Raw genomic sequence first — 6,113 nt, 5'->3', positions numbered from 1 at the left:
TGTACGTGCCTTGGCAGCAACTGATGCAGTCACTAGTTAAGATCCTTCCCGTCCCCTAGCCACAGATCAGCCTTTTGTTTATTTTTGCACTGAGAAAATTAAATAGATGAACCAGTGCAGCAATCACACACGCTTCAGGGGAAGAAGACAGGCTCTTAGTGTGATACGGTAGGTAAAGCCTTGCTCCTCCCCTGCCCCATGTCTCCTTTCTAATGATTGTTTCCCTATATTTAAGAAACATGCCTCATTTCTCAGTTTCTGGTAAGCCCTCCTCTATGCTGGCATCCCCTCACCTCTCTGGCCTACCTGATCGATCTTTCTCCAGTTCTTAGCAAGATATCAAAAACCTCCACCAAAGACTCTCATCTTATTTAAGAATGGCACAGAATAAGTCATATAAGCCTAAAGCACCAGCTTCATATTGTGCTTATTACTTGATGACTACGTATTCCAGTACACTTATAAAACCATCCAGCACTTCAACTGCTGCCCAATGGAAAACACTCCACTCTGAGCCATGGCCACTGCTATTTATTTCATAAAGACTGAGAGAGTCTTTCTATGGTCCAAAATATTATCAACATACCACCCAATTTCCCCAATAACCGTTTTTCTTAATAGTATTTCTTTTTAACCTGCCCATTTGTTTTTAAATTTAAATTAATAATTTATTAAGTACTGACTTAAGGATATTAAGGCTTCTGTTATAGAAAACAACTCTGTGTTCCTTGTGATAGTGGGCATTCTAGATTTTATTTAAAAAAAAAACAGAGCACACTTCTCTTCCAGTGTTACATAACATCAGACTCGATTCAGCACATCCCTGGGCTAGACTGAGCCCAGGTATTAGTCTCTCATCCTAAAAGCCGTACAAGGAAAGAAAGGCTTATAAACACATCATGCAGGAGGTCTGTGGCACTGTCAAAAACAGCACTCAAAAAATAAGCAGAAGCTCATCTTCCTTTTGTTGGGGATGAACCCAAAACATCATCGTTGCTTTTAAACTGACCTGCAAATCTGGGAAATCTCACATCCTAATCTAAGTAAATGAACTGTGTTGCTCAGTGCAGATGCAGTTATGCAGGTAGTTCAGCTTCTCCCCGCCCCCACCTCCCGTATCAAGAACTGTTTGAGCTCACTCAAGACCTGACAAGGTTATAACAAGACATAAGATAATCTTCAGTTTCAAAAAAAAAGAAATTTCCCCAGCCTTTTAGTTGCCAAGGCAGCTATTCAGCAGTCCATCACTGATCTTTGTCATACATGCTATTGCCAGACAGGCTTAAATAATTTCAGGGGGAAAGGAAGAGGGAAATTTATACACCTTAAAGTGCTTGACATGTAGGTTAGACTATTTGAATGCTATTGAAATTACTGCTATCAGACAATGCTATAAAACCAAATTATATACAAATCAAAGTCTTTCTTCCTGACCACTCCGGAATAGCTCCTCATAATCAAGTGATAATATTTTTAATTATTTAGTTGGACAGAAAATAGAGTAAGTACATAGATGGGAACAAAGACAATTTATACTGAAATGCTTTTACAAAACAAAGCACCAAACTTAAACTTAGTTTTCAAATACATACTTAAACCCCACTGATGGCAATGTGAGAGGTTAAACTGTGCAAAATTAAAGTTCCCAGCAGGTGTGAATTAGTCTAACAATTTAGATTTCACTCCTGCTCCTTCCACATCACTTTTAGTCTAGAGAGGTTTTCTAATAGAGTTCACAGTGAAGTTCCCAAACACACATCCAGGGGAAAGGGAGAGAGCCAGGGAGGCAGGAATGAGCACCCAGGAATGGGCAGAGGATGTGACCAGCTCTTTTGCTGGCAGTGCTCTCAAGTTATCTGCAAAACTATGGCTCTCATAATGTATGAATAAGAGTGCAATGTAAGGGAAGATGTTTGAAAACAAGCTGAAGATCTGTGGGTGATGGGCAGTGGGGGGAAGGCTGTAAAACAGAACAGATATCTAATCAATCCTTATCCATCTAATCCGAGACATCTGTGGTGAATACTTCAGACCAATTCTTCTTGTGCTTCTGGTACAAGCATACACTGTTCTACTGACAACTGGGAATCCAGCTCTTAATTATCATTCCAGTCATAACAGTTACTGCTTCTCTGATTCTGCCTTACTTTAGGCTATATTACTTTTGGTTTTATGCTTCCTCATGACTCTTCATGCAGGTCTTGATCCAACGAACAGCTGAGCACTTCTTACAGTGCAGCGTGTTCTCAGCATCCCTCTTCAGTAAGGGTCGAGGGCACTCTTGTTCTGTTCCCACAGCAGTATGGAGAACGTTTTTAAAATTGACTCTACCCTATCCACAAACATACTCAAAGTCAAGGAAATGAAGCTGAACATTATGTAATGTATGTCCAGAAAGTTAAACAATTCCCTTGACTATCTCAAACTTTAGTCATTTTTTTTTAGACTCTTCCTCAGAGTCATCAGTTGTACAGTCTGTCACTGCTGTTCTGCATCAACAAAATCTAGTTAAATAATACTGTAGCAGCTGAAAAGGAAGCAAAGTTCACATTAAGCAATGCTTAAAAGTAAAGAACCATCAGTTTTATATATAAGTGTACATATTTTGAATTTATCCACTACCTATATGAATGAAAAAAAAGCTGTTAAAATTACTTTCAATCCTCAATCACACAGATGTTAAGACCAAAGATATTAATTTCTCCTTTAAGGCCAGTCTCAGACAGAATCTAAGTTTTATTTTATCTTAATTGATGCATGAACACCACCCTCTCCTACCATGCAATCAAAGAATCAGTGCAACTAGGCAAACACTCTCCTTGCAATAGCCTCTCTGAAAAAACAACTGTGTATCACAAATCATCGTCTGCTACAGAGTTTTGTCAGAGCATTAGTTTTGTTATTGCTTGCAACTCTTCTCAGGGAAAAAAGCAGTGACAGAACACTAAAGAATGCAGTATTGCTTCAAAAACCCGAGAAACACCTGTACGTCCAGATGAGAGATGATTGCATGGTTATACCCATGCAGGTGTTATTTGGTGACTTATACCACAATTTCAATGCAAATCGGCTTCTCTAACACACACGCTTCTTATTTCACCAACTCCACTCGGTTTGACATTCCTACGTGACTCTCCTGGTGTTTCTGCTCTGGGTACACAGATACAAATGTTTTGTCTGGTGGTTTCCTTTGCCTGTGGACGCTGTTCTATACAGGGTTTGAGAGTTTCTTGAAGACAACTTAAATGAAAGGCACTCCTCCCTCTGATTTTTTCTTATTTTTGTCAGTTCTTTGCACATCACTTAAAAAAAAAAAGATTCCAGCTATATGTCATTCAGTAGGTACTTGCATTGAGGTCATGACTAGTTCAATTCCCAGGAAACTTTTTCATTTAAAATGTCAAAAACCTTCTGCAAAGATTTCATCAGTCCTGAAATTCAGCCTACCACATTTCTATAACAGGTCACAAGCAACTCAGTCTAAGGGCAGCATTCCTGTTTGTTTGCCCTGTGGCCAGCACAGATGTACTCCTGTACATGGGCAGAAGGAACACCAGTGTTAATAACATTTGAAGCAAAACATTCCTAGGCTAGAATACAGGACCGATTAACTACAGCTCTTGCCTTTCGCCAAGCATAAGGCTGGAATGACTAAGAGGAAGTAGAACAACATCTCCCCCTCACACCCACAAACTCTGAACTATTCAGTTCATTACATATGCTTTCAGAAAAATGCAAAAGGGGCAAGCATCCTCTGTAAACCAAGATACTTTGAGAGATATCATATCAACAAACTCAAACTGAGTTCACAGACATGAAGTACCGTGAATTCTGAAACAGCAAGAATTGGACTCAGTGTAGGAAAGTGCCAAAAATTTCAATTAAGGGTTGCATTTTAGTACCTTGTGCATGCCAGACAGGTTGAAAAAGGGGGTTATAATTTCCTTGTCTTTTACACCTTTACAGACTGTGGGTTTTATGAAGAAACTCATTTATGGTTTTAAAAAGCTACAAAATAAAGCTACAATATATTGCCTTAGTACCTCAGCACACTGAGACTAAACTAAGATTAGTTGCCTTAAAGATTGCTCTTGGCTACATGCAAGCTAAACACCAAAGGTGTGGGAAGCACAAACAAGAAAAACTGCTGATTCCTTCTGATCAGTGTATGAAAGTAAAGCAAGTGTGGTAACAGGACTGATTACATTCTCTCCCGTAAAGAAGAACATCTGCAGGAACAGACATAAGTCTGGCAGAACAATTTTATAAAGTGATAGATGAATTTACTTAGGGAACAAGTCTTGCTGGTCAGAGGAAAAAAACCTACTATTTCTGTACCTAGGTAGGAGCTGGGAGCTTCCTCCTTCCCCTCAAACCCAACCAAAACTGTATCAAGTTTGTGACAGATTAATTATGAAAGGATACAAGTTTGGTGAAACTCAGCTACTACTGCTTTGCCAGTTAGTAAACATGACAATTGCCAGAGGCAGCTTTCCTCCAGATGATTTGTTCTTGGCAATCAGATCAAACTATATAATATCAAAGAGGGAGGGGCTGCACAACTAGTAATAATGATTTAGAAAATCAAGACAACTCTCCTTCCAAAATGAAAGCAGTGACCACCAGCTGAGCGGAGGAGATGCACGGAGCAGTTAACAAGATCACCAGGACCAGGCGGTGGTTGTCATGGCTACCCCGAAGGATGTGCGAGGGAGGTACACAGCGGTAAGGAGCTCCTGGACTGGTTTAGGCTTGCCTCGGGCATGCTGCCCTGCAACAACAGGGGACCATGGCTGCTACCACAAATCTCAAGATTCTTACAAACCAACTCCATCAGTTTGTATTGTAGAACAATATAAGAATCGGGGTTTTTTAAATTGTTTCTGCTTTTTCCAGGAATCCAACTGCTCAGATTTTTATTTAAAGATTGGGCAAAAATTGCATCTCCAGCTAGCATTACTAGAACAAAAGTTGTGGTTTTACCTCTAGAAAATACCTCTGTACTTCCCTGGAACATTGTGGTTTTACCTCTAGAAAATCCCGCAGAGGTAATGTGACACTTCCTCCGCTCAGTTGTTTGCTTTGTTCATCATCCTTTCCCTCCCAATTCCTCAGCCACTCTCTCCCTCCAGCACAGAGAGTGTCAGACAGCATACTGTGAAATACAGCTGTAACCTGAGTTGACTTAACCTGGAAAATAATTTCTTCTAACAAGTGAAAACAGCCAGGTGTACAGGGGACAGCAGTGCAAAGACAAACTGCTGTAATCAAGAATCTAAATGAGAAATCTACATCCTACCAAGTACTATAAAGGGTCTACTTACACAACCCACATGGGCATGCTTACACATGGAGCCGAGATACAGGAGAGCCTGCCTGAAGGTGATAGGAAGTAAACGAAAGTACCAATTCTCAGAGCAACAGATAAGCAATTCATGAGGTATTATTGTTTATAGTCAGAAGAATATGCCCAAGGAAATGGGAGAATAACTACATGTCCATAAAATGTTTTAAGTTATGGCTATCGTGGACAGTGCAAGCAGTAACATGAAGGTATCTACAAAGTACTTTGGTTATTGGAAGTAGTTTGGTTATTGGAAGTGGTAACATTCATGTGAAATTATACATGCCTCTTGAGAGCAGGCAGGCACGTATTTACTAGCTCTGACATGTGTTACGTTCAGCCTACAAGTCAACTCCTTCATATTAGGATATGTATTTACATTTTCTGTGTTGCCAAAAACGTTTATCCCTAAAAAAAATATTTAGCTTATGTGAGCATATGACTTTGTCAAACAGAGATTCTACAGACACATCCAGAATCATTAAACTTGTTTGAATCTGTTTCAGAGATGTGCAACAACATCCATATTTCAATCTGCACAAGCTTTAGTAATAACATTATGGGATTTTACCACTATCTGTCAGTTATGGAGCCACTGCCTTCTTGAACAGGAAACTTTGAGGTTAATTTCATTAGAAAGAATCACAGTAACAATATATAAAATACTGGGGTATTTAAGCTTCTAGTATATAGTGACTAAGCTGAGTCATTCTATAAGTGCTTGGACCATACTAAAACCTTGCTCTGCAACACACAGCAAGACACACTC

This window comes from Athene cunicularia (assembly GCF_003259725.1).
Source record: "Athene cunicularia isolate RWA chromosome 9 unlocalized genomic scaffold, athCun1 chr9_part1, whole genome shotgun sequence".
Classification (NCBI taxonomy): Eukaryota; Metazoa; Chordata; class Aves; order Strigiformes; family Strigidae; genus Athene; species Athene cunicularia.
This window is presented reverse-complemented; position numbering follows the sequence as displayed.